A 10066-nucleotide genomic window follows, 5' to 3' on the forward strand; every position below is an offset into this window, starting at 1 on the left:
CAGGATCTGGGAGGGGACACAGCCAGGATAGGTGACCGAGGCAGACCAAAGTGATGTCCCACAACATGTGGCATCATGCTCATCAATAATAGCTGTGGGGGGGGTTGGTCGGGGTAAGTGCTGCTGCTCAGGGACAAACAGGCTGGGCATTTATGAGCAGGTGGTGAGCAATTGCCTTGTGCATCATTTGCTTGGTATCTTCTTGTTCTTGTTCTTGTTCTTCTCCTTCGTCTCCTTCTTCTCCTTCTTCTTCTTCTTTGCCTTATTAATGTCCTTTGCCTTATTATGTCCTATTTAACTTTTTATCTCAACACACAAGTTTTTACTTTTTTTTTTCTTCTGATTATCTTCTGAATAATTCTTATTTTTTGAATTTCATTGCAGTCTATAATTAGTGAAAAAAAAAAAAAAAATGACACCCCAATCACAGTAGGTATGAGACCTGAGAATTATTTATTTATTTATTTATTTTAATTTAGATGCTGTAGGAACAGAACTGTGTTTAAAAATATTACAACAATCTGTCAATATTAAAAAAAAAATTATGCACAAAATCATCCACAGCACAAAAAGTAATGGGAAAAAAGTGCCCAGAAATCACATTGCTATTTAGCATTTCAAGATGGGAAATATTTCTAATCTATCATGCTACTAAAATGAAATGGTAACATATTTCTTCATGTATACCAACAGGCAAATATTGAACTATTATTTTCAGCAAACACAGAAGTAATTTGGTATGTTACTTGAACTGGCTGTTATTTAAAATACTGAAATACTATATGCATCTTATAATAGAACACATAATTTTAGGACAGCTGATAACTTAGAAATGTATCTGGTAGCTCAAAAACAGTGGCTCATTTGAGACAATACTAAATAACAAAAAATGTAAACTATTAGTAAAATAACATATTTTAGCAAAGTGGGTTATTTATCAATAAATAAATAAATTATCAGATATTAGATTATGGGAAAAGTTACAGGAAATAATTTTGAAATTTACAAACTTGGCATTTGACACTGACCTTGAACTATGACAATTTCACTAATCCATTAGATATTCATTGCTGGCAAGTGAGTTTGAGAAGAAAATTAATATATATATATAGAATATTAAATTTGAAAAGTTTTTCTTGAATACACAATAATAGATTTTTTTTTCATTACAACTAAATGGTATAGCTGAGAATCTTTCAGAAACTGATTTATTAGATGCCTTAGAACTTGTTTTAAAGCTTGTTTTGTAATTTGGAAAACAGGCTGTCATATATATATATATTTTATAAAGACACAGTTGATTATGTAGGAGAGAACAAAGAGAACAACATGCCAATATTCTGAAATGTTTCTAAGAGTTTGAACACTGTGTCAACACACTACAGAGTTTCTCCACACACTCCAAGTGCAATTTTACCTGACAAGTACTTGCATTCAGAATGGACAGAGTGCTCTTACTGTAAGCCTGCACATTGCTTACATACATATTTATTTCAAACGTGAACCCAAGAGCTTCAACAAGTTTTTTGTCAACAGACTTCCCATTTCTTCACCTTTCACCACCAGGAAGTTCAGTCCTTCCACCTCTGAGGCCACTAGTCCACGACCTGTAGCAGTCAGTACCAGACCTGTACATTGCCAGATCCCAGCAGCATGTATCTGATCCCCTTCATCATGTATCTGCTAAGAGAACCAGACCCCATGTCATGGCATTTATTCCAGCTTTATGCTTTTAGACCTGCTGGGAGGATAAACAATAACTCATCTGGCATAAAGCAGCAATCCCTGGACTGGCATGAAGTCTGCTGCTATAAAGTTAACCAGTCTTCATCCTTTCTGAAGAGTATACAACAAAAAGAGATTATATCAGATTGGCACTTCAGATTGTGTGATGGTAGTGCTTTCAAACTGAGAGCAGCAGTCTTCAAAAGGAGTTTCCTGTGTTGCTGAAGCAGTGTGAGCTAGCTGCTGCTTTTCAAACTGGGTCCTCTAAAGAGAAAGTATTAAAAAAGGTGGGGAAATTATAGACACATTTCCTCAGCACTACTACAAAGGAAGTTCCTTATCTGTTAACTCCATTAACTTCAGTGACCTTCTGCTTTTATTGCCATGCTTAGCTTTATACATGAATAATCCCATAAAGGGATTTCTGTTTGATGGGGGTGCAGGTACAACTGACTGCTTGATTGTACACTTTACTTTTCTCCCTCGCTGACAATCTCCATTTCTTTCTCATATAGATGTGAAATGCTCTATAGAAACCTTCATGGTGAGCAAAGATATGCTGATTTTTATTTTTACATGCAAATAAATACAAGCTGCTATTGTGAGGTGCTTTTATATTTTTAGAAAGAAAACATAGAATCATAGAATATTCCGAGTTGGAAGGGACCCATAAGGATCATCGAGTCCAATTCCTGGCTTCGCACAGGTCTACACAAAAATTCAGACCATAAGAGCACAGTCCAAATGCTTCTTCAACTCTGATAGGCTTGGTGCTGAGACTACGTCCCTGGGGAGCCTGTTCCAGTGCGTGACAAACTTCTGAGTGACTAACCTTTACCTGATATCCAGCCTGAACCACCCCTGTCATAGCTTGACACTATTCCCTCGGGTCCTGTCACTGGTCACCAAAGAGAATAGATTGGTGCTTGCCCCTCCACTTCTCCTTGTGAGGAAGATGTAGACCATGGTGAGGTCTCCCCTCAGCCTCTTCTTTTCCGGGCTGAACAGGCCAAGTGACCTCAGCCACTCCTTGTAATGCTTCCGTATTTTCAAGTTATACTTTTCCAAAGGCATTTCAGATTTTTTTTTTCTTATTGAATAAGTCAAAATGACCAGAAACAAGATAATTAGTTTAGAATTACACATACAAGTTTGCACCACACCAAAGAGCTGTCCTCTGCTCCTCTGGCTCACGCTAGGACCTACTATGGTTCTCTGCAGATGTATATACAGATGTATATTGTTGCAGTGGAGTGCAGATGTGAGAGCTTTCAGATAAATGAGATCCCCAAGTGACCATTTCATCAGTCACAGCTATGAATTTGTCCTTCTTTTTTTGTGAACTCCAGGAAGAAAATTGAAAAAAAAAAACAAACCAACAATCAACAAACAAATAAAAACAAGTACCCTTATTTACAGCCTCAAAACAGCATTTAGGGAACTCAAAACAGCATTTTCTAGGGGACTGGCTTTGACCATATTTTGTAGAAAGACCTGCGGTTTTACAAGTGCCATTCAGTAAGCAAGCTGACCCACAGTGTGAATTCAGGGCTTCTTTGGGATCCTATGGTCTTAGTGGGGTTTGGAGCCTGCAGTTTGTTGGCTCATGTGGACTTTCAGTCTCAGCTGAGAGCACTGCACAGGGAGAAAATAAGAAAAAACAAGTGTATATGACATCTTCTTGAAGTCACTGTCTTCTCTGTTTTTTTCTCATTAGATGATATTTAGATTGAAAGTATGCAATCACACTTTTTGTCCAAAACTACAGTAGTAACTACAATATACTATCTATTGCAAGCTTAGATAGGAGTTTGCAAAATGCAGAGATTTCCCTCATTAGTTTCAGAGGCTGTAGGCAGTGTATGCCTTCATGTACACATGGGCAGCCAGTAGAGAAGACAGTTTATCTTGATGTACTGGTAGTTGTATCAGCTGAGATAAACCAAAATCTGGCTAATATGAAAGAGTTACTGAAATACTGGAATTTTAGCCCCTGTTTTTAGAGGCTTCTCTGTAGCTGTGGAAATCGATCATTTGTACAGTGACTTTTTTTGCTTTTGTCATGGATTTATTTGGCTGAAAGTCTGGTGGGAAGGGTCTTTGTGTGTTGCTAACTCTGACAGGGTTTGGAAAAAGAATGCTGGTGACTTCTGTTGTCTGTTTAAATCTCTCTGTATGTAATGGAAATTGATTACCTTAGTCCTTTGATTTTAATGATTTCCTTTGTGGTAGCAGATATACTTAAAAGTGACATCAATGCTGTCAGAAATACCAGGACTAATACAGTTATGACTAGTTTGTTTTAATGAAAGCATGAGTCTTAATAATACACTATTGAACTATCAGATGTTTTCATTCTGAAAGTGCTGGGGGGCTAGCAATTGGAACATTGATAAATGTTAAAAATGTTAAAATGTTAAAAATCAATAAAAATTACCCAGAAATCAAAACAACCCAGCAGAGAAAAAAAAAAAAATACTGACCATTAAGCATCCATTAACATTTGGAAATAAAATAATACATCATGCACTGAAATGCATTGAAATTATAAGGGTTATTTAAGGAACATACTGTTCTATAAATTCTTGTTTTATATGTTGTGATGTAAGTGGTTGCATATGTTGTGATATAACTGGAGAAACACTCTACATCAAAAAAGTGACTGAGGGTGGGCAGCCAGCTTGTTTGTGGGTTCTTGTTTGTTTTTTATAAGCAGGATAACCATTTTTTTCTGAAAATTTAGTTTCAGAACAATGAAAAGTATATGTGAGTATGATTCTAAATGACATGGATTAAAAAAACTGAGAAAAGTTAAAGTTGTTTTTGAAATTAAAATTTTCAAATTTCAAAAACAGGTCTTTTTTTGGAATCAAATACAAAAAGTTTTGTTGTTGATTTTTTTTCTTTTTTTTTTCTTTCTTTTTTTAACCATCTCGTTTGACCAGGCAAGCAAAATATCAATTTAGAGCTCTAGACCAAAACTGTCGTTCTTTAACAAAATCATCCTGAGACTGTTAAAGGGGAATTGTAAATGAGAACATTGACATTCATATCACAAAAATTCCAGTACAAGTAGGCTGTAATGGGAAAGATTCCTGTAATATAGATGTCTACATAAGGTTGCTGCCCTAGGCTGTCAGTGCAGTAACTGTTATTCTGTGTAAATCTCACTGTAAACTAGATTTAAGATTGGATTAAATGGGTAGCTCCTTTGAACTGCCTTCTCGCTCCATTGATTATAAAAGGAAGAAATGGAAAACTGCTAAAAACAAGTGAACTGGATCCTACTTAAACTGCTTACAGGGGCAGTAACCACTCTTTTAGCAGATCACTCACAGTATAAATGTGTCCCAGACATCTGGTTTGACAACAAATTATTTACATTTCAAGGTTATTATTATTATTATTATTTTTTATGAATTTATACCGGACTGACCATTTGTATATGTATGGATACATTACTTTAGTTTGGTACTTGCATTTCTACAACTGGATTGATTGACTGTGTTGTCAGACTAGAATCTGAGGCATTCACTACTCTTTAGGTTGGGTCCAATGAACTGTGAATGAAAGAACTATGGGTAAATAATGTGTCCTTTTTTTTGATACAGTGGCAGTCCCCTAGATGGTAACCCTGTCCTGCTGCTGTTTCATTCATAGGTAAAGGCAGATAAATCAGATTTGATCTATGCCTTGTATCACATGATCATAACAAATCTGATTTGCATTAGCAACATAAAAGCAATCTTAGAGTTACACAGTACATTTACTTTGGTGGAAAATCATACCTCAGTTCTCGTTCTCATCAATATTCTGCATCTTACATTGTGGGTTGGTAAGGGCTATCTTTTGGTGTGCTAAAGGGTGAAAATCAGATCTAGATCTCTCACTGTAGTGAGAGAAAAATTTCTTGAGCCAGATTTTCCACACAAACAAACAACCTTTGAAAGTGATTCAGATGGCAAACTGTCAAATACTGCCTTTTCCCCAGAGGCACTGGAAATCAATTTCTATCTTCATTTTGGTATATATATATATATGCCAATATATATATATATATATACCAATATATATATATGTTTCTAGAAGCCTAAAATCTTGGCCTTCTGCCAATTTTAGCAAGCATGCTGTTCTGCCATTTCACTGCAACTGCCATCTAAGCTATGTAATAAATAAGAGCTGGGTGGGAATGAGCATTAACTTTCCTAGATCCTTACCTTAATTCATAAATGATATAGAGAAACAGCAGTCATTTCTACACATAACATGGAAGTTTTAGTGCAAAATAGGGAGGGAGGAAGGGAGGGAGGGACAGAAAAATTTCAAAGGGGAAGAAAGTATTGAAAGAAAGTATTTCACACAATAACTTACCCTATGGCCAGTACATTCACACAGGAACCAGGAGTCTGGGATTTCAGCTCCACTAGCTTTAGCCTTCAGCTACCTGAAAGTATTTGATTGTCCACTTCCCAGGGGAATGATCCTGGAATTAAATGAGTAATAAAGTGGTATGTTAACCAGTCGTTGTATTAATGCATAAAATGTCATGACCAAATCCCACCATAACTTTCCACCAGGTCTGTTCCCAGGTTTCTGAGCAGGACCACTCTCGTTTTATCATGCCTATTTGTTCTCAGCTCTCCTGGCTTGACCCTTAGCAAATTTCTATACATGCAGAAGAGTACCCTTTTGCTTTATTCACATCTAGGCTGTGGTTGCTTGGTTGAGAAGTGAGACATGATAATTCAAATCCACTCTGAACAAGCAGGGAGATGTATAAAACCCTACATTTTCAAGTGTTTTTAAACAACTGTGCAAGAGGGATTTAACTGTCTCTTTTTCTAGATGCTGTGGAATAATTGTTGGAGGTGATTCTGAGGCTAAATGAGTCCATGTCTTAAGAGAAGGTTCAAGGCTGAGGAAGATTCCATGGTGAGATGTGGCAGGTATGCAAGGAAATCAGTTCCATGATAGTCCTTTTGGCAACATAGCCTGCAACCTTAGGTATTGGTAACATCCAGGAAGCTTGGTGTGCTGATGCTAAGAAAGACGGGGGGAAGGGGGGAGGGAGTAGCTGGATGAAGACACTGTGACCAGGCTCTCTGCTGTCACCATATGGATGGGGAACTGGATGGTATTGTGGCACTGATAGACTGCATGGACAGACCTGACTCTAACTGATAACTAAATCATGTCTTTTGGGTGAACTTTGCTCATTATAATCCCATTATAATGCCAAAACACACCTCCATCCCAAAGGCTACCCACCTCCAAGGTGCAACCACCCCTCCCTGAGCCTATACCTTTAAATCAAGGCAAGAAATATTTATGCCAATCACAACGAAGACACATATGACTAAAGTTACTTAAGTTCCACCTAAAAGTAAGAAAATAGTTTAAAGTGGCCCAAGGGAAGGAAAATTTGAGGGATGACAGCATCACAGACAAGTTGGAAGAACATTGCTGACTTCTGGGATCAGTCGATGGGCTGAACCTCTCTTCCCCCCCAGTAGGTAAACCTATTGGGTGAGATTCAAACTCTCAAGTCATACCAAGTGCTTCTCTGGGAAACCTGACATTCTCTATAGAGCTGTTTTACCAGTTAGTACATGTGTAGTTGTCTGTGTTAGTCATATTCTTGGTATTTGCACTTGCAGACAATGTATTTATCACCGGCAATCCAAAAGAACTTGTACTACTGTTGCTTTATAAACTACACCAGTCATTTACTAGACTGAAAGTGTATTGTGCTTTTTGTGAATCCGTGATCATGATTAATGTGACCGGACTTATAGTGCTAAATTGGGTATCACTCAGAATCTAAGCCACCCTCAGCCCCTCTAACATATAACGACAGCTAGAATACAAAGCAGTTTAGATCCTGCCAAACTTCCTTACACTTTAACGCAAAAGATGCTTTACCACAAAAGAGTTATCTGATTGTAAACAGGCAACTGGTTTTAAGACGAGTCAAGTAGGAAGAGGTAGCCCTGTGCCTAGCATTTCTTTCTGTATGGCTCCAGGTGGCCATGCATAAATTGCCCTGTGAGGCTGCCTGCACTTCCCATTCAGTCAGGGAATCATGTAGGCACACTACATGGGCATTCCCCAAGTGCTTCCCATTCATCTGCCCTCACCATAAGTAACCCAGGCTTCCACATTAATTACTCTGAATCATCCTGCTGGTGTTTCACCCAACCCTGCTGCCTGAACCAATGTGAAAATAGCTAATCATTTGAAATATTCACATTTTAACATGTAGCATGCAGCATCCTGTAGCTTAGGATCATCATTTTTAGTTCAGTATATTAGAAATGGGAATCAAAGGATAAATTGCCATCAACATTTATTGCCTAATTGAAAGATTACTGTTGAAAGAGCTGAAGTCTGTGTATAGTATCCTGTTGTGGTTTAACCTGGCAGGCAGCTCAGCACCACACAGCCATTTGTGTATTCCTCTATGGTAGGATGAGGAAGGGAAAAAAAAAAAAAAAAGGAAAAAAAAATAATAAAAAAAAGGTAAAATCATCTGGTCAGTTGAGATAAAGACACTTTAATAGGACAGAAAAAGAAGGGAAAATGACTGATGCCTCATCCCTGAGAAGTGGCACCCCTTCCCCCTGTGGTCCAACTCACCCAGCTGTTATTGCTGAACATGATGCCACATGCATCCCTTTGGTCTGCCTCAGTTACCTGTCCTGGCTGTGTCCCCTCCTAGATCCTGTGTACTGGGTCTGGCTGTGATGTTAACTTTCCCTGCAGCAGCCCATACAGTGCTGCGCTCTGCACTTGTAGCTAGAACAGCAGTGGTATCACACCAGTTTTGTGTCTGCTGCTGAGAAGTGCTGGCACAGCATCAGGACTCTCTCTGACCCTCCTAGGGGGTGGGCAAAAAGTGAGAAAGAAACATCAGCAGGGCAGCTGACCTAAGCCAACCAAAGGGATATTCCATACCATATGATGTCACACTCAGCAATAAAAGGTGGAAAAAGGAAGAAGAGGGGAGGGGTGGGCTCTCGTTGCGAAAACGTCTGTCCTCCTCCCGAACACCAGCTACGTGCGTTGAGGCCCTGCTTCAAGGACGTGGTCAAGCATCGCTCATTTGTGGGAAGTAGAGAGTAATTTCTTTCCTCTGCATTTCCACATAACCTTTACTTGTTTTGTTTAGTTTTTTCCCTTTCCCCCTCCCTTTTCCCCTTTCCCTTTTTTTCCCTTTAGTTGAATTGTTTAATTAATAATAATATTTCCTTAATTATATATATATATATATATATTTTTCCCCTCTTTAATTAAATCATCCTTATCTCAACCCGTGAGTTGTTCTTTCCTTTACTTCTTCCCCTCCTCATCTGAGGAGGGGGAGTGAGAGAGCGGTTGTGGTGTTCAACTGCCTAGCACAGTAAAACCACCACATCCTGGTGCACCCTCAGCCTCCTCACTGGCACAAAAAACTTTGTAGTCCACCCTAGGTTTTGAAATCCACCCTAGTGTGAAAAGAGAAATGCATGTTTTTTCAGTCCTTTATGTGGATTATGTGCACAGCATTTGTAATATAGACATTACCTCTATGATAATATATTTAGAATTGATGCCTATTTTTCCTCTTCAGATTATTTTTATACAAAATTAATACCAAGCAAAAACAATTTTCAGAGACTAAGCAGAGGAAGGAATTTTTGTTCTCTGTTTAGTACAAAATTTTATGGCAACGGAAATTTTAATATGGAAGTAATCTATAAGGAAGATAATAGCCACTGTTTCAGCACAGCTGTTACTATATCATGATGCAAATAACAGCCAAAATGAAAGAGAAAACAACTTTTTTTGTCATGTTTGATGCAAGTTGCTTCCTTTGATAAGTCCCTCACAGCCTAATTTTTCGAAAACTAGAAATTAAAGTGTTACAACTTTTTTTCTGAATCCTTGAAAGAGAAGCAGATGAGATGACTGAACAGAAATTTCACAGAAACATAACAGAAATTGATTTAACAGAAACTTTGGTCTGTAAAATATTAAATGGCAAAGAAATAGAAACCATGGGTGAAAACTACTGCAAAACAAGTATGAGAAGAATGTAATTCCTGAAATATTTCAAATTAGTTATGTACTCTGATTGTTAAGGGACCTGTATTCAAACTGGTTTTATACTTTGATTATTCACCTTAAACACCATTCATTGTACAAGAGATATTATTATATCAAGAAGAAATTTCTAATGATGAGTGAAATTTGTAAGAAAAAATCACAAACTTGGAACCCAGCTTTCATGTTTTCTTCCAGCTTTGCTGCTCAGATTCCCTTCCCTTCCCTTCCCTTCCCTTCCCTTCCCTTCCCTTCCCTT

At 37.9% G+C, this 10066-nt stretch overlaps 1 long non-coding RNA gene across 1 annotated transcript in view; it reads right to left on the reverse strand.

The window, feature by feature from the left end:
- Positions 1 to 497: 497 nt before the first annotated feature.
- The window catches only part of LOC118163423, a 20346-nt gene continuing 10777 nt past the window's right edge, over positions 498 to 10066 (reverse strand). Inside the window, exons 2-3 of the long non-coding RNA XR_004749040.1 lie at positions 5514 to 5608; positions 498 to 3360 (exon numbers count right to left, since the gene is read on the reverse strand). This is a non-coding gene — a long non-coding RNA (uncharacterized LOC118163423). The remainder of the gene's footprint in view (positions 3361 to 5513; positions 5609 to 10066) is intronic.

The sequence above is a fragment of the Oxyura jamaicensis genome, chromosome 3 (genome assembly GCF_011077185.1).
Source record: "Oxyura jamaicensis isolate SHBP4307 breed ruddy duck chromosome 3, BPBGC_Ojam_1.0, whole genome shotgun sequence".
Taxonomy (NCBI): Eukaryota; Metazoa; Chordata; class Aves; order Anseriformes; family Anatidae; genus Oxyura; species Oxyura jamaicensis.